The 22101-nt window shown below is 41.3% G+C and overlaps 1 pseudogene; it reads right to left on the bottom strand.

The window, feature by feature from the left end:
• The window catches only part of LOC138598709 (pro-neuregulin-2, membrane-bound isoform-like), a 54895-nt pseudogene that overhangs the window by 4359 nt on the left and 28435 nt on the right, over positions 1-22101 (bottom strand).

Genomic DNA, 22101 nt, shown 5'->3' with positions numbered 1-22101 from the left:
AGAACAAAAACAAAACACACAATCTCAGCAGCATTCAGAAAACAACATAAACAACAACATGTCAGTGACAACAGGTCAAGGGTTGTGAACCAGAGCATGGCTGCAGACACACCGGTCGCACAGGTGATTAGAACAGTTTAAAACACAATGCAAGTTTATGGGACCATTCCAAACTTCATTTACTCCTGTCAGCATTTAGCAGCCTGACAGCAGAAGGGACAAAACATCTGTTTGTTCTCCTAGGTGGGGCAAGATAGCGCCTCCCGGAAGGCATTAAAGAGAACTGAGATGACAGAATGTGGTCTGATTGACTTATGATGCTTTCTGGACCACACCTTTCTTCCAGAGGAAACTTGAGTCATTTAACTGAACTCCAGCAACCTTGGAGCAGACTTTAACAATATAATTCAGACTGTTCTTGTCCTTCACAGATAACCCACTAAACCAGTAGGTAAGAGAAAAGGTTAAAAGTCTTTCTATAAAAGAATGATAAAAGCTACGTAAAATGACACAGGCATGGCAGAGAATATCAGTCTGAGATAGTTAGTGACGACAATATGTGCTGCGCTCCTCTCCTCGCCACATCTCTCTCTAAGGCCTCATCCTGCACCAAAGCCGAGGCAGTTTAAGTTCATGTGTTTGGGGCAGTGGCTTTCACATTTTCCGGGGTTGAACACTTTTAAAATCCTGCTTACTTTTACATATTTCACCAAACTGGTTTGTGTCAAAGTAGGAATTTCAAAGTGCGGTAAAACTGTCAAAAATAAGAAAATAATTTGACCCTAAAAGAAGAAAAAGTAGCACAGAGTGGATTCTTCCGTACAAAACCAGAAACATTAAATAAATCAGTGAGTGATCTGTCGTGACAAACACTTCACAAAGTTTGCATAATGTCATATAACTCACATACCGTCCTTACCACTGCACATACAGCTCTTATTTAGGTCCCAGGAGCGCACAGGTTTATAAAGTCACATCATACTGCATCTTCATGTCCTTGCAGCATTGAAAAATGTATACAATTAACAGCCACTTGGGGTCGCTAAAGAGTAACAAGGCTGGTGTGACAAAAAGCAAAACAAAGCAACACACACACACACACACACACACAGAGTTCCAGTGTTCCCACCTGTCACTGTGAGGTGAGTCTCTTAGAGAATCGTAGGAATCCCCGTACTGCATTCCGGGTCCGGACACGTCCGCACAGCCCCAGTGTGCGGCCCTCCTTGCCATACATGCTGGGCTGCTGCATTTACTGGTTCCCACTGAGCTGGACAGCCCACCTGACTGGCAGTCTGAGTTCATACTCTCTGTTCGCTCCATGCTCCACGTCTGCTCCTCATGTCTGCAGGTGTGGGTGTTAGCAAAACAGTTAAAAGGTCACAAGAGCACTGAGGAGGCAGGAGGATATAGAGAAAGAAGGAGTTAAGAGCCTATACTGCAAACATTTTCACATGCATTGTCCAGTAAAGCACCATTAAGAAATCATTTAGATTAAAATAAGAGTATAATCACTCTCTGTAATGTGGTAGCAATTTTAAAATTGGAAATCTTATTAAAAATAAACAGCCAGCTTTGCAACTCTACTCAACCTGATTGTACACTGCCTGTCCAGCATGAAAAAGACATCAACAAGTCACATATACAGATTTCTTCCTCAAGTTGCGGAAACAATCAGAGCCAGTATTGCGCTGCAGGCCCTCCCCTTGGTGTAAAACATCAATTTGTTATAAGTGGTGTCTGCCTTGCCCCGCTGTACGCTTGTGGGTGTGGAGGGAGGAATCCTGTCGCTCCTACAAGCTCCACAGATGAGTCTTTTCATTACGAAAAATTAAGAGTGTTAATGTTTAATTTTGCGTTTTTTCTGGCCTGCAAGGACAAAAATTAGTGCTCAGAGACGTGAATTTTGAAATCATACAAATTCACATCATTCAGGCAGTCGGGCAAGTTAAAGGGTGGGGTGGGTTTGTCGTATGTGTCTCTTTGATGGTTTTTCCCTCTTTATTACAGTGACATTGTTGGGACACTTTTGGAATAAAATGCATGAGGTGAATTTGCCTGCATGAATGAATATTTGCAGTTTTGAAAGCACAGAACCTGCCTATGGCTGTATCTGTTTGAGGCAACGTTTGTGAGTTGGCTTGCTAACTACATTAGCGTGATAACTCGATCAGCAAGCCAGAGTCAATAACTTCTTTAGTCTTTGTAAATAAATTACAAAGAGACGGCCTGGACCTGCTTTCTAATGAATGCTATGTGTCATAAGATAACATTTGCTGTAATCTGGAGCTATACAAATACAAATAATTCATCCATAAGTTGATTGATACACTGGAAAAATCTTAAAGTAACCTTAAGTTAACTTGTGTTAAATGTTTGGCTCCTCCAAATCACGTTTTCTTAAGTTCCTGGCTGTCCCTGAGACTACTGATGCAACCCCAAAATAATGAAGGTGAATTTTATTTTTGGTACAATAATAAAAGCAATGAAAGGAGGCAGGTATATTTCTTTTTAAAAATGGTTTCTATTATACCCCTTTCCCCTCAAATTTAGCGTGTTGACGCATGTTTTTCAGACCCAGGAAGACCTACTTATAGATGCCGATTGTCTCTGTTCCCATTGCCAGTAAAGTATACTCCTGTGGGTCTCTTTTCTGCTGCGTCACCGTCTGACGACACAAACGCACCCGAAACGAGAGAGGCCGCATTTGTAGCTGAGATGACAAGGAGTCGCAGAAGTTACCGACGGATTTTGTGTTTCCATCAATGCCGATCAGAGCCAAAGTGATAATTACTCAGGTCTACTGTAGTGTCATTTGACCCGGGTCTGAATGCCGATTGTAACCTTTCCCATTAAGCAAAACAGCTGACTGTTAGTGGTTGTTAGCAGGTTTTTTGACCAGTGGGAAAGCAGCTTTAATGTGGATAATCCACAGTCCTAACTGCTGAAATTTCTCATCAACTAATGGAAAAGTCCCTATTAAAAACAACAACTGAAACTTTAATACATAAAAGCAAACATTGAACTTCCTATATTTACATGTTGCCTCTCTGTGTGGGTGTTAGGTCTACCTGGAAGCATGTGAGGCAGTGGTAGAGTGGTGTGAGCGGGTAGACATTCGGCTCCCTGCGTAGTTGCCTGCACCCTCCGCTCCATGGCTGATCACACACTCTGTTGTTGGGATGCTCTTGGAGATGTTCTATAATAAAAACAAAGAAATATTTAAACATATTTTGATGCGTTTACTATGTTATTTATTTTTTTCAAGAAATCAAACATTTCATGCAGTAAATACCGACACTGTACCACATCGTATAGTGATGTCTAACGATGATAAGAGTCTTCTACAGATCAGTTGTAACTCCTCAGCACTTTTCTCTCTTCACTGGTTTCAGTATTACTCATATGCTGACTCAGGCCAATCACGTCTCCAAGGGGACGGTAGGTGTTTTCTATATTTCTGCACCCTGTATCAGGTATGTGCCACAATGTTTCCCCATGATGTCAGCGTATCACAGTTAGAAATACGTTTCCTTTGGAAGTAAAACTGGACTGGAGGCTAAAAGTGTGGCAGCTGTGGCTTACTGGTAGACTTGGTAGTCTCTCAATCGATAGGTTGGTAGTTTGATGTGTCCTTGGGCAAGACACTGGACCCCAAAGTGCTCCTGAAGGCACAGCATGAAAGTCCATAGATCCTAATTGGACATTGGCATTGTAGCCTTTGCCATCTATGTGTGTGTGTGAATGGGTGAAACTGACAGTAGTGTAAAAGTGCTTTGAGTGATCTAAAGATGATATAAGTTCAATGTATGTATCAGTAACGCCTGAGGCTCTGCAGGCCTCCTGTAGAGGTTACTCAGGTGAAGCTGACAACCACTACGAGGGTCTTTTTCTTCTTCTCACTATTACTTCGGCGTTATTCATGTCTAAGCGTATTCTGAACATTTCAACAGCAAAATCTTATTTATGGACAGTTAGGTTTCATTAAAAGCTCTGAAATATATAGATTTATTTCATCAGTGACTTACAGGTACGCTAAATTAGCCTGGAGATTACAGGGATTACAACCTTAGGCCCAACCAGCATCTTTGAAAAAAAAGACTTGCCTGTTTATTTTGTTCCATTTCATAAAAGCATGATGGTCACTTATTTTAAATTTGAGAGCAGCTCTGCTGTTTTGTGTTTGCTCTCAGATTGACGTGCAGGGTTCTTTCCTTCCAGCCTGTCAGTTATATCTGACCTCAGAATAAATGCATCAGTTTTGTGTTTCTTCACTTTAGACTCACATCAACCATTGGAATCTCCTCGGGACCTGGTCCTGGGGGGTTGGGTCCATTTTCCAGCTTGCGGTTGGGTTGCTCCACACACTGATTCTGATTCTGGTGTAGGTGACTGTGCATCTTCTTCCTCTGCTTCCTAGAGGTGCAGTGATGAAGGAACATTCAACGATCTGGCACAGGTGTTAATCTGGAGACAGCTACTGATATCAATTTGCTACTCAGGATAGCTGCTCTTTAAAAGGTCCTTTAATATCTCTCCATATCTTTCATCACTACTCCTGCTCACACTTAACTCATCACTTGATTTTTTTGGTTGACCGCTGGGGTCAGCCCTACACACGGGTCTGTATGTGACTGACTGAGTGACTGACTGAGTGAGTGAGTGACGGTACTTTCACAGCCGTAGAGAGAGAGAGTCGCGACATCGCAATGGTGGATCATGGAGCATATTGGACCTCCACTGACGCGACTCTCTGTCTATACGGCTCTGGATACTTTGTTCGGGGAGTAGGCGGCGCTGCTCCTCCACTGCTCGTCCACTGTCCTCACCTACATCCGCAGCGCACACCTGCTTTCCAACACATTGTCATCAGCCTCATAAGGACAGTCCTTGTAACACATTGTCCACAAAAGCGCACATTGACCTGATGCGGTCAGCCACTTACGAGGTTTTGACCTAGTCTTGTTATTTTAAAGGTAGGGGAGAACATTTATTTTAGAAGCAGTTTTTATTCTATGTATTGACTCAATACATCCAAAGCCCTCGTATCTGTGGCTGTCACAGACCTCAAATAAACTCATCCAGTCATTTTACTGCTGTCTACCTACGTGCCTGCCTACCTGTGTTATTGCAGTTGGATAATCTCACAACTACCTTACTCTTGCTAGTTTAACTAAAAATATATCACTGGTTTGAACTCAAGGATGAGACATTTTGCATGGTGAGGGAGGACTTTTAGATTGACCAGTTAGGCCTGATCTCAATTTCCCTTACAGATTCGTGGTTTTTAGTTTAGCTGTTCGGGGAGTAGGTGGGGCTGCTCGTCCGCAGCGCACACCTGCTTTCAAACACGTTGTCATCGGCCTCATAAGGACAGTCCTTGTAACACATTGCCCACAAAAGCACACATTGACCTGATGCGGACAGCCACATACGAGGTTTGACCTAGTCTTGTTTATAGCCCTCTCTTTGTTATACTTGTTGTATTCACTGCTCATATGTTCAGGATGGGAAGCCAGGCAAAACTCCAAATTATACCATGAAGTGCAGTTTGGTAAAGGTACTTTGTACTTTTAACTCTTTTACATGTATTTGACAGCAATAGTTACACAAGTTAATCTTATAAAATAGCCAAGCCACAAGGCTACCCAGCTGATTTACAAGCATGCACACTATTACTACACTGACCCACTGGCTGTTTGTTTCATGATGTTGTTTTTATTTTATGTATAAAAAGTGAAAACATTTTAGTAAGAGTTAACTTGTTTCCTTTTCCATACAGAAGTATTGAGCTGTGTCCTCTTATAATGTTATTTCTTCAGCAGACTATAGCTGTGAGTAATGAGTCAAAGAATTGGTCATGGGACCCTCGCCTTGGAGGTCATTGCTCCACGTTGAGGGTCTCCTCAAAAGAAAAGACAAGAAAAGTAAAAAAAACAAAACAAGATACATTTGTTTATTAGAACTTTGTTTGTTCTTATGTCATACCCCATTATGTATGAAAGACAGGACGGACTTTTTCTGCTGCACACCTTTGATTCTTTATGTACGTTTTGTTGATTATACTACTGTAGTTTGAATGATGAACTTTAATCGTAATGAATTTAGTAGGCAGTAGGTTACAAGAGGTTAATTTGAGGCTTGGAGCATTTAATAAAAGGGGAGTCATTAATCTCTCCCTTAAAGACACATACTTGGTTTTGCAGTAGGCCACCACACAGACGATGCCGACCACCAGCAAGGCCACACAGATGCCTGTGATCGTCAGCACGCGCCTCTGGTAGAGCTCCTCAGCCTCTGTGGGAGGAAACAAGCACATACATACACACACATACACACAGTTACATGCATGCACACATCCATGGATTGCAGACAGACAACAACATAACAGACACGCACGCACGCACGCACACACAGACACACACACACACACACACAGCATGAGCACTACTCCATTGATGGTAACTACAGAAACATTTGTCTCACTGATGTCTGCTGCTATTCTATCCCCTGTGCTGTCTATAAAGCAACACCTGCTCTATCAAGTCACATGACTCTCAGGTTTAACTGTACTACAGTAAAACAGTGGTGTTACAAATCAGGAGTAAACGTACAAGCTCATAACAAATGTCATAAAAAGCAGAGTTGTAACCCTACATGCTGAGATAAACTTGCTACTGTCACTATACAAGTGTATTTACAATGCTTATGGGCATGAGATGCTACAGATGGTGCTGGAGGGCATCTGAAAGCATGCCTGTATGAAGCTGGGCAACAACAGACAGGTCGTCCATATGATTAAAATAAATAAAGCATTTTCTGTTCAAAATGTTAACACCACAGTGGCCAGGGAGTATGTTCACAACACTCACCATAACATTAACTTACAAAAGTTCTTTTTTATTTTTACCTTAAAAAGAAAATAATCATATATATATATATTTATTTCTCTGTTCCTTCCTTTGTTAAAGTTGTTTTACACTATCACGTTTGATTCACAGAAGCTTATACAAGGCTTTTAGGTGACAAACTGAAGGTCCCGTGCTTTTGGAAGGAGTATGAGCAGTAACATTTCTTCAGCTGTAACTTGGAATCCCTCAACAGAGTCTACCCAGATGGAAATGTTTTGTTCTAAGAACGTTCTGAGAACGATGTTCTGCGATGTTCTGGTAATGTTTTGAGCGGGACGTTTTTATTAGGTTCCCAGAATGTTCCTTTTAATAGCAGGAGAACGTTCTCTGAAAACATGTTCAGAATGTTGCAGTGTTTTTATGTAACATTGAGCAAATGTTTTATAAAAGGCGTTCTGACATCCCAGGCCTTAATAACATCCTGAAAACATCTTCACAATGTCGCAGTTCAAACGTTTTGTCTTAGTTTAAATTTTAACGTTACAAGAACTTTATCTGAAATGATAAACATCCTTAAAACGTTCTTTGAATATTAGATTAAAACGTTTTTTTTCCAACGTAATTAGAACTTGTATGTAATGTTAGACAATGTTATGGGGATGTTCCCTGCTAGCTGGGTAACTGCTAATATTATATTCCAGAGATCACGTCACGTTACTTTATAAAGATAATTTTAGCAACCCAATGTTTGTTTTCTAGCAAAACTTTGACCTTAGCAAACTATTTTTTGCTTGAAAAAAAAGATAAAAAATTAAATGTATGATTAAATACAATTAATTCATAGTCTCATAATATAGATTTTAAAGTATTACAATAATTTATAAATAATTATAATTTAATGGTTTCAGGTAATCTCGCTTAGAAACAAATATAAGCTGTCATAAAAGCAAATAATCTTTGTCATGAAGTTATTCGACTGAACTGTAAGTATTACTTTGAATACACTAATCGTTGTCTTTTTTATTAATAATTAAATCTGTAAGTTGAGTTGTCTGATCGGTTCAGTCGGTTACAGAACTTTATTTCTTAGTAAAAACTTGCACGTCACAGATTTGGTCAACATTACACTGAACTGAAGTGATCAGGTTCTAACAGGTTTGTGGTGATGCCATGTGAATACTTGGGATTACAGGTCCTTTGAACATTTCATCAGTAGAACTGACTTCACATAGGGATTTAGATTTAAAAGGAATTGTTACATCTCAAACATAATATCACGTATGATTATAGTTTTCACTCATTAGAAATATGTGAATAAATACATTCTTACGAGTAAAAAGGGCAACACATCAACCATTTGTTTTTGACTAGTCAGATTTGAATTTCAGAAAACTAAAATAAAAAACTTTCTACGATGTTAAAGTCACTGATTTATGAAGAAAATGTATCATTACCAAAAATAACATTTTGACTGGTGACAGAGAGCAAAGTTGAAGATATCTTTGACAATTGCAACTCAGAATAACATGATGGATATGTAGACTTTGAATATTATTTCAAAATCAATTCATAGATATCTGTTACTTTGTTTGAAAGTTAACTAGTTGACTAGTAGTAATTAAGTTACAGATATCTACAATGAACATTTTAACCAGTGAGACATGAATTGTTGATATCCATTTTTACCATTTGGACAAGTGAAAAATCATTTTTAATCTAAGAATTACATTATTGAAAGGTTGGTTTGGAATGCTAACTAGACAACAGCAAGTGTTGAAATCTAGTTGTGCTATGACTGCTACTCATTACATGTTTAAATCGTTGGCCATGTCTTTATCTATCTAGGTGAATTCAAAGTTCTGGGCCTGCTGTGGTGTAACACTCTGTGTCAGAACGGCAAGTGCAACAACACAATGACAGAGGGAGCAACAAACACAACAGAACATGAGGGAAAGAGGGTGGGAATCAAAGGAGCATAAGCTAAGTGATGAGCAAGGAGGAGCAGGGGGGGATACGTGGACAGAGGGGGTTGGGAGTGGGGTGGGGTTGTGGGGTTGCTGAGAGGGCAGCAGGGCAGTTTCCAGGAGAGAGACCCTGGGGGAAACTAGTCCCCAGACACCAAAGATTGAGATGACTTTGTCCCCTTACCAACTAAATCTGGATTATTGAGGCCCTTGGATTGTTAGTCATGGATGATTTAATCCTCTGATGACCAATACGTTACCAACGTTAGTTCCATTGTTTCCTCTCAGTTTAGACGGAAACTGAAGCTACCATCTTAATGCTTAAAGTATGTGTAAAGAAAGTTGCATTTACTAATTTCAGAAATAAGTTCAAAACAGGGGCAGTTGAATCAAAAACCATCCCCTTTACTAAAATCCTCACCTCACCTCCCCCCTCAAAAGCTGTAGACACGCTACAGAAGGTAAGGCAGGGGGGGCGAATGTGGTGTTCTAAATAAAGGGCCTCTGTAGGGACTGATAAAAGCCTACGAGAGCCTTGGCCCGGCATTGTGTGTGTGTCACAGGGTACTGATAAAGAAAGGCTAAGGGAAATGGGAAGGCGAGCTCGCTGGCACAGTGGAACCAACAGCAATCTTGATTCAGGACAGGTGAGCTCCTGACTCTGACACTGAGTCAATCAAGGGCAGAATAATACAGGCTGACTATGTGGTCAGGTCTTTTACTTGCTTTTGGCAAGAATACTTGCAGCTTGCATGTTTTTATTTGACAGGTTGTTACAGTCAATATGCACAGAGGACAAGCCAGATACTTGTATTCATCAATGATGTGAAACACTTTCTGAGGCCATGTCCACACGTACACGGGTATTTCGTCCACACAAACGCCGTTTAAGGTCACTGAAAACAGATCTTTTGTAAAACTCCGGCCAGGATAAAGACTTTTAGAAACTCTGTTTCCACGGAGACGTGTAGACGGGGTAAATTGCGTTTTTGGGTCATGACGTCAGGCGAGGCGCCGTTATCTCCTTTGAGAGGCGTCACAAATGAGACGACATTCCTTGCAAAATGACGAACATGACAACAACAGTGATGCTTAACAGGACTTTTTACATGTTTACAATATATGTACTCGTCCACTATTGGCTGGCCGCGATTCTTCTTCTTCTTCTTTGCATGACCGGGTTATATCGCCGCCTGTTGGTGTGGCATTCTCATGACAGCCTGTCTGTTGTGTTTTTGGTTTTTTGTTTGGATGGGGATTGTTTAATAACCGTGCTTGTGTGGACGGGGTTTTTTTTTAAACGAAGGAGAAACTCAGTTTTCAACAACACCCATGTACGTGTAGACATGGCCTGAGACTGTAGCTTTTGCTCTGATATTCTGTCCAGATAATCACAACTCTGTTTTATGTTAGGCCCAGTGCATTGTGTTTCAAATCAGCCCTGCACTTTCTTCCTCCTCCTGTCGACCTTCTAAAATGTGTCAGATTGCATGCAGAGAAGGGATGTTACATGTCTTAAAAGCAGGTTAGTGGGCAGGAGAAAAAGAGGGACAGGTTGAGGGACACCCAGTTGTAGATTTTAGAAAGAAGATGGCACAATAATGTGTGACTGTGAGAGGATCTTGGCAAACCCTTTAAGCACAGCAAAATGAATAATAATGATCCATACCCATAAATTCAATTCTGAGAAGCTCTGCCAGCGCAGAAAGTTGTCATGGTAAAAGGAGAGAGACAGATAGGGTCAGGCGTAATGTCCACTTTGGAGCAGATTTATTATTTCCATGTCCTGTATACGCTAAACCAGGAAGTTTATCAGTGCTGTCAGCCATAGCGATTGACATGTGTACCGTCCAGTAACAGACAGACAACTCGGACAGTCTCAGCTCTGTGACCCCCAGAAATGACATGAAAAAAAACAAAAAAAACAGAACCAAATAAATTAAAAGCGAAGGGAGAAAATGAAACTAACGCAGAAGGAAAGAGAAGCCAACAAGCAGGAAAAAGCATGCAGAGACAGACGGACAAAGACAGCAAGACAAGAAGCCACATCACTTACTGCTATATTTACTAGACCTCATTTCTGGAGTAAACAACATTGGACAGAAATATAAAACAAAACGGAAAAAAAAACAAGACAAAGGAAAAAAAAAACACAAGAAAACAAAAGATAAAAAGCAGTGGGTTACTTTCCAACATAAAAACACAGTGCAGTCAATGAGGCCGGCACAGCAGATGGGGTTTGGTGCTGTAACTCATTTGACTAATGGGATTTGTGTGCCTTTGTATTGATTATAGCGTACCTCTTGTATAGCATTTTGTCCCACTACTGCTTCATACAACTAGTATAACCTTTCAAATGATTTGCAAAGAAATCATCTCAGCATTCACCTTTTCCATGGCTTTGCATGCATTACTGGCCATATAGAGAGATGCTCATATACAAATCTTCTGTCTTCACTAACCTTATCTACTGCATATGTGGAAACTGCTTTAAGTTTCGTACCAATATAGAAGCAGGCATTAAAAAAACATGGACTTCACACAGCAGAACGGGTTCCTTCCTAACGAAGGAGCAACACAATGCAAAATAAAAGCACAACGTCACACGGACAGATTTACGCATGGAGACACGGCTTGAAGATGGGGTCAGAAAAAGCAGACATTACATAGAATGTGAGACCTTACTATGTTAAACCTGTTCTTGGTGACATTATTCAGTTGGCAAACTTCAAGAACAGACAAACAGCAAAGCAAGACAACGTGGTGTGGAGCAAAACTGTTTAACTTCCGGAAACAAGATGAAGAAGTTGATTTTAACCCTCAATTTGACCTCCTTGTGATCACTGGGCCAGGAAAAGTACCACAGCTAAAGCCAGAGGAACCTTCCTGGGACGTTTGGTTTGGGATCATCCAATTGTCCAAACACTGACTATAGGTGTTTTAGTGTAACTGCCCCAGCAATCACAACGAGTAACAACATGTGCCCCATTTGATTTAATGGAACAGTAAAGAAAATCTGCATATCACTATTTTCTTTGTTGCCTAGCGTTAAATGAGAACATGGATTGCACTCTCTTGGCTGTACAGTAGATATGAAGCTACAGGCAGGAGATGTTAGCTTAGCTTAGCATTTCGACTGGAAGTTGGGATAGAAAACTTGATTTAATACATCTGGCTACCAGGACCACTGGTTCCTAATTGACCTCAAGCTGAAACAAGACGGGAAGTCGCTGAACATTTCCTTTAGAATTTAGTTACAATTAAACTAAAAAGACAGGTGGTGTTAATTAGAGGGCTTTAGAGATGTATGAAGGTGGATTCTGTTTCCTTTGCACAGAGCTAGGCTATTTGTTTCAACTGTTTCCAGTCCTTCAGCTAAGCTAGGCTAACTGTTTCCTGTCTGTTGTTGCATATTCAGCAAACTACTAAAAAAATGAATACATGTATTTCACAAAACATGTTCAACTATTTCAGAAATAGATCGGATGGATTACACCATGAGGAGGAGGAGCAAAACATGTGACACCATTTTTTTAAGAAGTCAACCCTTCAACATTTCAAGCAGCATTTAGCCACATGCCATGAAGAGAGATTTATCAGATGATCCATGGATGCACAGAGTGAAAACAACACTCACAACTGTGAGTTTATCTCTTAGTAAAGGACAGAGACCACAAACGTGACATATAGAAACTCGACTTATATGAGAATCAATATCACAAAGGCACAGACCCTGAGATCGCACGTTCAAATGTCCTTACGTTAAGACTTAAAACGAACATAAGCTAACTCTAAATCTCAGACTTTCATTGTTTTTAAAAGCCTTCAGTTATCCGTCTAAAAATGAAAACCAATCACAGGTGTTTCTGTTTGTTTGTAAGTGAGGTACAGCTTAGACTAAGGGGGCTTTCACATTAGGGACAAGAGCCCGGATCTGAGTACACTTGACCCCAAAGTCCGGTTCGTTTGGTTAGCGTGAACACTGTGTACCGTATCGAGCACGATTTGCTGATCCATGCCCAGGTCCACTTGAAATGGTGGTCTCGAGTACAGTTCGTGTGTACTCGGGTACGGTACGCATCAAGTGTGAAAGCTAACCGTACCAAAACATGGACGTGGACTGCTTTTTATAACGTCTCCTCCGAAATCCGCATATATGCACAGCCGCGCCAATCTTATCCTCTGAACTGCACGGCCAGGGCTGATACCGTAGGAATGTAGGTGAGAGGGTCGTTCTTAAGATTTTCTCCATTATATGAATAATAGCAGCATAGTGAGAAGGTCGACTCCATTGTATGGACTTGGGATCATGAGATTTGCACGCTTTTCTATACTGGAACGACAACATAAACAATGTTCTGTAGTTGATGATACTCTTCTTCTTCTTCTTGTTTTTGAGGTGCATTACCGCCACCTTCTGCTTCAGTCCTACCGCAAGTGTACTCAGGTACGGAACGAAATTATAAATGTGAAAGCTGACCGGCGGCGGAGAGGAGAGGGGGGCAACCGTACTCGGGTATGGTACGAAGCAATCGTACCTAATGTGAAAACGTCCTAAGAACTTACCAACCTGTATTCATACTTTCTGTCCATATCGTGAAGCCTTGATTGTTTTCTTTCTTTAACTGCCAGAAATCTGAACAGCACCGATGGACCATCAACAAAAGCAAATAACTTCAACCTCAGTTTGTCTTTTTGTGTTAATTCTCTGTCTCCTCTGTTTCTTTTAGTGCAGTTCTCTGGATCAGCCTGCAAAGCTTTTGTGCGCAATCACCAGCTGAGAAATGTGGAATTACAAAATGTTTATACATAACCTAAAAACTTGGCACTGATAGTATAGTTGACAATTCTGGGGCTAATTTTTAAGCAGTTTTCTAGGTCAAGTATGTGATGTTTTTATTTTAAGCAGATGAACTATTTCATAAAATATCTCATGTGTGAGTTAAAGAATACTGTGATTGTTTGTTTCTTGTGACCAGAGGAGCACCACAGAGGAACCAGGGGAGACAGTGAGAGGAAGGGGTGGACACAGAGGCATGCAAACTCACACATACACGCTTTATTATACATGAAACATATCAGCAGGTTTGTAAACACACACACACACACACACACACACACACACACACAGAGCGCTCCCTCCATCCAACCCCTCCATGTAGCATGCAGCATCTCAGTGAGAAGGAGACAGACAGGAGCAAATGGACATACTGTAGAAACCGGCCATGACGGAGTTTTGACAGCGGTCCCCCGTATAGTCATTGGGACACCTGATGAAGGGAAAACAAGACACAAAAGGGGGAAAGGGAGGTGGGGAGGATTAAAGATACAGCAGGAAGAGAGGAGCAGAAGTACACAAAGACAGGTAGAAAAAAGGGGAAGAAGAGGGAGGGAGGAAGGGAGGGAGACATAAGAGAGCAGAGAGATGAGGGATTAGAAACAGCACAATCCACCAACTACAGAGAGAGAGAGATGACCTGCATACCGTGACATCACCGCCATCAATATGACATCACCGCTACAGTTAAGACATCTTCAGAGTCATGAGGGTCATATGATGGTGGTGCAGGATTTAGGAGGGATCTAAGGTGTAGTCTCTACACACAAACACAGATGCACGCGAGCACACATAAACAAACACACACTCACTGTTGTTGATTATGGAGTGAAATTCAATGCATCCGCTTTTTAACCCCTGAACAAACCCATGAGGAACAAGGAAACCCAAGACCAACTGTCACGTATATCCGATTATTTGGTGCTTTATTTCGACGTCCATGATAACATATGTTGTAAAATGGTGGGTACACAGTGACAGGGAAAAGACACAATGAAGAGCAACATCTAATGAATGTCAGCCTAATGTTATTCCAATAATTCATCTTCTTCTAGCTCTGTTTTGGTCTCCACCAACTCCTGAGAAGAATATCTGGCTCGTTAGCTGCACAACGCTCCTTTTTCATGACCAGGCTGTTGCTTACTTTGACTTCCTGTCAGTGTAGTGAAATAACGATGATCCGAGCTGTGAGATTGAACCCAAACAATAAAGAGCGACACAGTCATTCACCTTGAATATCACATTACTGATGGAGAGGAGCACCAATAGCTTATCTGGTTAACCCTCCTGTCGTGTTCGTGTCAAATCTGATCGATTTACAACTTTCATCAGTCATTAATATTATGTTTTACATTTGATTCCCACAAGGTCTTATGATATCCTCCACACGAGGCATTGAAATTGCTGATCACCACTTTCATTGAATTTTGAGTAGTTTAGTCAACTTTGTAACACCTGTGGTCCAAAATGGCCGCCAAAGGAAATGAATGGGTAACACAAGATGATGTTCATCCATCCCCATTCACACCGACTCATCCATACATTCCCGCATGAGGACAACACATTCAGACTTTTTCACCCAGATGAAGAAATTGAAGTTGAACCAGAGATAGAGGAGAATGTCATCATAGACTGTATAAAAAGATGGATGGTGGTTTCTGTCATTATAGTTAGTTCTTATCATGCTGATTTATGTTCAAGTGTTCATTTTTCTGACATGTTTATTTTTAATTAGTTATTTGATGCTGTCAAAATGATGATTGACAGCTCTGTTGACAAATCCGGCTCCTGCAGCCGATCACTTCTGGATTAGCAGAGCGGAGGACGAACGGCGAGAGGAGACGTAACTAAAACAATCACTAAAGTCAGTGAAGTTCCCATACCTGTGAACGTTAACCTCAGACCAACACAAAGAAGCTGTTCTGCTGTTAAACACGCCAACGTGCGGGATCCTTGCTGTTTTTTCGGTAAGGTAAGTGTGTGTTTTGGTTAGCGGAAGTGGCTACAGCGGCGTCACCCACCGATCTCTACTGCGCAACTCTGGCTCCAAATGACATCACCATCGCAAGATGGCAGCGCCTATCACAGGGGCTGTTTTGGCATCACTTTCGTACATTGAGAGCAGATGCGTCATCTATGTATAAATACAGTCATTGCTCAACATGAATGGATTTTGTAATACAATTTCAATGTCTATTCTTTGTATATTCACTGCAGTTATGATGGTTTTTGTTTTTGTCTTAATGTAAGAGCAGTTAAAACAGACACCAAAGTCAGGGCGGAGAAACGAACATGACAGGAGGGTTAAGCGCTTCATACAGATGTCGAAGGCAGGCTAGTATTATCCACAGCTACCAGCCCTTTGCTGCAGGTCGCATATTTATATGTATATTTATAGTGTAGCAGTTGCAGTGGTTGAACTCCAACCAGCAGATAAGAGGTTAGAATGTCCCTGAATGTGCCTTGTAGAGGTCATTGTATTCTGAGTTCAAAGTTTAATGAAGCTTAAAGCCCAGCAGAACTCTGAAATAGAGCAGGCTTTGGTCCTTCACATGCAGTGGTTTAGGAGAGCAAAACTGAAGTCTCAGTAAAAACAACAACACATCCTCGCTCTGTGTAAAGCTGCGTCTGTGTGTATGGTGTGAAAGCATGGTAACCCATCACAAACTTAATAAAAAAAAGCAATAAATGAACCCTGTTGACTGAACTTTAAACTATGAAGACCTGCCAAAACGACCTTCTGACAGAAGCAAAACGAGGGATGTGTAAAAATGGATTGGCTTTCTGAGGTATAGAAATATTAGCAGCACACATACACACACACACATACGTAATCGCACACACACAGACACACAGAACCACAAAGGAGAGAGGGTGGGAGAGAGAGGCAGAGAGAGAGAGAGAGCCCTCCACAGTGTGTGAGCGTGGAAATTGTTAATAGGCTTTTGGTATTTTTTGAGCATAAATAACAGCAACAGTTTACATGCAGCTGCAGAATGTGGTGTTTTGTTTCTGGATGGGTGGCAGGCTGTCAGCGATACCAGGGGCTGAATATGATTCATATTCAGGCATCAGCCATCAAACTCACAGCACTGAAACTAACAAGCACTCCTCACTGCATTACAGAAAGTGCAAACCTGATACACAGAGCACTGGTAGTTTTGTAGACGTTTGCTGCCGTTCTTTTCTATGAATTCTTATCAGCTCTTCAGATGAATCTCATTTCAGCTCATGTCCTTGAAATGTAAGAAATCTGTTTAAGAGAGGGCTTTACATTTCTAAATGTCTTGAGCTCTGTGCTGTAATGGGTGTCATGGCTTTTACCCAGACAGACATAATTGATTTAATCTTTTCATTGCTATAACTGATCGTAGATCAGCTGTAACCGCAGTCTAATGAAACACAGGCATGTTATAGAAAATCTCATCTGAATGCAGTGCACATTATTCTGTTGAGGAAACACTGATGAACCACTGTCTTATGATGTTAGGGAGTGTCCCATCGCAGTCATTAAAGAATAACAGACGCTCTCTGACTCTAATAACACTGTTCGGTATGTGTATCCAGTATATAATGCAAGAACCTTTGTCTAACCCTTATAAAAACACTGTCCATATAACTGACTGGGTTTCCTCTTTCTCACCACTAAAGAGACAACTTGCATTTTGAATCAATTACAGCAAAAACCCTCGGAAGAGCCCACTCAGCAATTTCCCATAGAGTTATAAATAGAGCAAAGAGAGAGAGGTGGGAGACACTTGGAGCAGAAGCAGCCCTATGTCGGAGGAGCTTTACTGTATACCAGTTTTTTTCCTTTCGCCTCTTCTCTCTCCGCCTCTCCTTTCCCCTTTTCTTAAACCCTTTTTTATCTACCAGCTCTTGCTCTCCTTTCTTTACCAACTGAACTGTAATTTCAGCCCTAAGAACAAACACAGAGGACGAAAGTGCAGCTTTCCTTCCCCTCCCCCCCCAATCATCTGAATGGAAATCAAGCCTCTGATTCATTCTGTTCTATGCATTTTACAGGGGCTCATCAAACATGAGACAACACAAATGCAGCCACAGGCATTATGATCAGGCTTTAATACTAGCCACAACTCATGGCAATTCATTTCACTCAATTAGTCTAATTTCACAGACTAATTGGTTCGAATTGGAAATTTACATTTTCTGGTAATGCATCGGCTAAAGTTTTAAAAACTTGGTTTAAAGAGTAACTGCACCCACAGGTCTGACCATAACTCCGCCCACTGCACAATTCTGAAAAATGCTCAAAGTGGGCAAGGGGCTGAGAGAGGGGTGGAGGGGGGTAGGTGTGTCCAGCAGCTCAGTGACATTCCCTCCCCTGGCCAGAGAAAGGTGGAGAGCGACATAGAGTCACAAGGCACAGATGCCACAGAGGGCTCTTTTGAGGTGGAGGACCTCACCCCTTCAGAGTCCCCTGAAGAGCACTTTAGTGAGGTGGAGGACTGTGGTGGTCCCAAGCCTTATCAGTTCGACCCTGCTGCCTCCAGCCCCACTAGCTTTCGAAGCCAAGGCAATGCAAGTGCTCATGCGCCGACCGCGCGTGCAGCCTGTTAGAGTTATTTCTGATTCTGAAGAGAGAATGGGCGCAGTCTCTGAATGGTAACGTAACGTTAGCTAGTAGGCTAATGTACAGTGTGCTAGCAAAAACAGTGTAAACTCTAGTGAGTGATGTGTCTCGATCAGGATATATTTGAAAATGAGTGCAGTTTCACAGACTCCCTCTCAAAGATGGGGCCGCCAACCTCTGATTGACAGGTGTTAACATTCTTTTAATATAAATTTCATGATGTAATTTTGTCCCAAACGGTCGCGTCTACGTCACCATCGGCTGGCAAGGTCCAGGGCTGATTTAAAACAGTAGATGGCGTGTTGAGCCATTTCTAACCCATGAAATGTTGATTTTTATACATTTGGTAAGAATTGTTAACATTAACACCAGCATTGATGTTTTTTTTCTTCACAGCACAGCAATATAATTCAGATTACAGCTCAAAAAACGTGTTTAAGTGTGCAGCTACTCTTTAACTAACAAAGTTCAGATTCATCAGAATCAGCAACTCCACACAGAAAACTTCATCACCTTTCACAAGCTTTACCTGCAAACCGCTAGCCAGGGGGCATGTTGGTACGCACTGATCTCCACTCTATCCTCCATACTCTGTTTTAGCCAAGGTGCCTTTCTGTATGTGCTGTCCTCCACTTTAACCAAAAGGACTCCATTTTGTAGTACAGCATTACTTTCCCCTTCAGGGAAGAGGAGATTATACGTTTCCATGGTCGGCACAAAAGAGCTTGCACATACCACCTCAAATTTCATGGATATTAACCATTTTTGCTGCCTGCCAGTGCCATGCAGTGCACTGATTTGCAGCTGTTGTTCAGAATAGTGAATGTCTTCGTGTGTGAGTGCAAGTGGGGGTCTACATATCTCCTTAGTGAACAGGCCGAGCAGACAGTCTAGAGACAGCAGTCTTATTTACATCCTGTTATCCACTGGCCCAACAGACAGGCCAACAAAGGATGACAAAGCTGAGAGCTACAGTAACTCTTTGGGAAAGGCCGGCTGATGTTTTGCTGCTTTGCTAGCCTGCCTTAGCTTCTTCAAATATGCTGTGTTCATAAGCAGCAAAATCATGCATATTTTGAAACCCTGAATTGCTATATCTGCTTCCCATGCCTATATGCACCCTCTGAAACAAAGTTTTCTGCTTGTCAGCACCATAAAAAAGTCCTTATTTATCCTTCAGCAATGACCAGAAGGTATATATTAGATCACAGATGGAGGGAAAGGCAGGGAGAGACAGAGTGAAGAGGGAAAGAAATGTGTTTCTATAAAGAAGGAGAGGTGGAAATGAAGAAACAAGGAGTGTACACCTGGAACAGACAGCCAAGGATCTAAGGGTCACATTGTGCAGAAAGTAGGACTCTTGATCATGCACGACTGTACGTGCGATCTGTTATCCCCTCTGTCAGAGGAGGGGTCTGTGTATACTTTTCACAAAGTGGAACACAAAGATTCTTTCAAAGCTTATATTAATAAAAAGCTGTAGTTACAAATACTATTGTGTTGCACTGCATTGAGCTTACAGCTGTTGGCATAGTTCGCTATTTTATGCGTAGCAAAGACAGGCAATGCTAGCAGATAAATGCTAACATGATGTCATTTTCCACCTCTACTGCACAAGCGTGAGATGCTACAAGCTATAAGCCGCCTCTCACCTTGCCAACAGGCACCTTGTTTTATTCTAATTGCTGGAACTGGAACCTCTGACATTTTCAGATAAACAAATGTCTCTTTATTCTATAATTAGTTGATTTATCACATCAGTGATTCATGTTATATCCAGTTAATGAAAAATGTTGCACTTGCTGTTCTAAACACCTACAAGTCTGGTGGCTCTTTCCTGGGAAAAATCCTCCCACTCACAGGAAGTGATGCATTTTATGTTAACATTTTAGGAGAGCTAGATATTTAGCTTGCAGTGAACCCTGTTAACATCTCCTGTTCTGCGTCAGTGCAGAAATAATTAAGGCATCAGCACTACAACATTTCAGATCCAGCTCGTCATGGATCTGGCTATTAGTTTGTCTCGCAGCTCGCCTGTCTTTTGGGACAACAAAAACACGAACAGTCACAGAGAAAAGGCTAAGACCTTATTTTTTACAAGCCTAAGCTGTTCATGTTTTACAAGCATTATCCCAGTACAGAATTCAAACACCTGCTAAAAGTGTACAAAGTGACAAAATGCACACAAGCTGCTCGGTTTTCGAGTTGGGTGTTCATGTCCCAGACACCCAAAATATTAATATATAACATATATTAAATCCAATAATTATGTCGGTCTCAGATTTCTGACCTTCTGACCTTCGAATACTAAAAAAGCTGTGACTTTGTCAGCATTCTCAGATGGTCCAGGTTTCAGCTATATGCAATGTCACTATATATATAATCTGTATGTTTAAGTACAATTAACAGGCCTACTTGCAACTAGCTATGAGGGTTCAGCAATGGGACTCCCTAAAAACACGGCATTTCACCCGGGACGCTCCTAACGTCCTGTGTCACACAGAGTGTCGTGTGTCGGATGCGTGCTCTCGTCAGCTCACATTCATCTCGTCTCGTTAGTTTGCGGATAAGCTAGCAAAACCGTAACCGACAAAGTTGTTTATTGTTTATTGACCATAATATCGTTATATTGGGAAATATGAACAACTAAAGAGTGCTAAAATATATAATTTGGACTAAATCTAACTCCAACAACAGAAATAGACATATATATATAGTCTGTACTCTGATGTCAGTATCCTGCATCAATAGATGCCCAGCACATATGAGCTGACAGGGCAGTAAGCTTCCACGTACACACATGAGGTGTGATTCACTTTCAATTTGTTGACAGACTGCTGAAGTTGGGGTTGTAGCATTTAACCCACGTTATTAATAGACTCGGGTAACTTCATTCTTTATAGCCCCATGAGGCTAGCCTCACCAAGTGCTCCGCACATGAGGCTTGTTTCAAAGGAGACCTGTTAACGTAAAGTTAGCTTGCTAACAGTTAGCACTGAGACGGCTGACGGTCGTGGAGCTAGCTGACGCGTGCACTGTTACGCCCTGCAAAGCCACGCCCATCCGGGTGAAATACTGTGTTTTTAGGGAGTCCCGTTTAGTCCCGTTTGTGATTATGTTCCTAAGTAACTAGCATCACTGCTAACAGACTTAATTGTGCAGCTTTGAATACAACTATAATTGAACTATAAAAATCCAGAACATTTCTGAACTATTTAATTCTGTCTTGTCTCTGCTGTCCTCTCTGTACACTTTTACAGTTCCTGTTGCCGTGCAAATCACTTCATGGTTACATGCCAACAGAGTGACCAACAAAAAAGACAACAGCCAATGTTCTGTGTCAGCAGGACGTCCTGTTTTATGCCTGTAAAGACCACAGACCAAGGAGACAAAGGTCTGCTTTACTGCCAGATGGAATATCCAACCTTTAAAAACGTGCCAGTACACTATCATCACTCTGCTTAATGACTGAAACCTTGACGAGAGCTTTGCTTACAGGTGGAGCCCCTGCTGACCATGTTAAGCTGTCATTTCTCATCATAATAGTTTGGGCGTATTATTTTTCATTGTTGAATAATTAAAAAATAAACGTACTTTAGTTTATTTTTAATATTAAACCAAAGGAACACCTTTGGTAATGCATAGCTCACTGCTCATTATTTTTTAATAACTTTGCATATATTCACATTTTTTGTTCATGCATAAATGTTACCTAAAGCATTTTCTGAGACACAAGCACACCTCACTCCCTGTCAACTGCAGAGATACGTTGGAGCGAGATACAAGATATGTTTAATGCATGAAAGTCAGATCTGTGTAAGCCATCAGCTTGATGGAAAAACTCTTCTGTGACAA

Source organism: Semicossyphus pulcher, unplaced genomic scaffold (assembly GCF_022749685.1).
Source record: "Semicossyphus pulcher isolate SPU_LCO1_2020_fin unplaced genomic scaffold, fSemPul1.0.p SCAF_2, whole genome shotgun sequence".
In the NCBI taxonomy this organism is placed as follows: Eukaryota; Metazoa; Chordata; class Actinopteri; order Labriformes; family Labridae; genus Semicossyphus; species Semicossyphus pulcher.
This window is presented reverse-complemented; position numbering and strand designations above follow the sequence as displayed.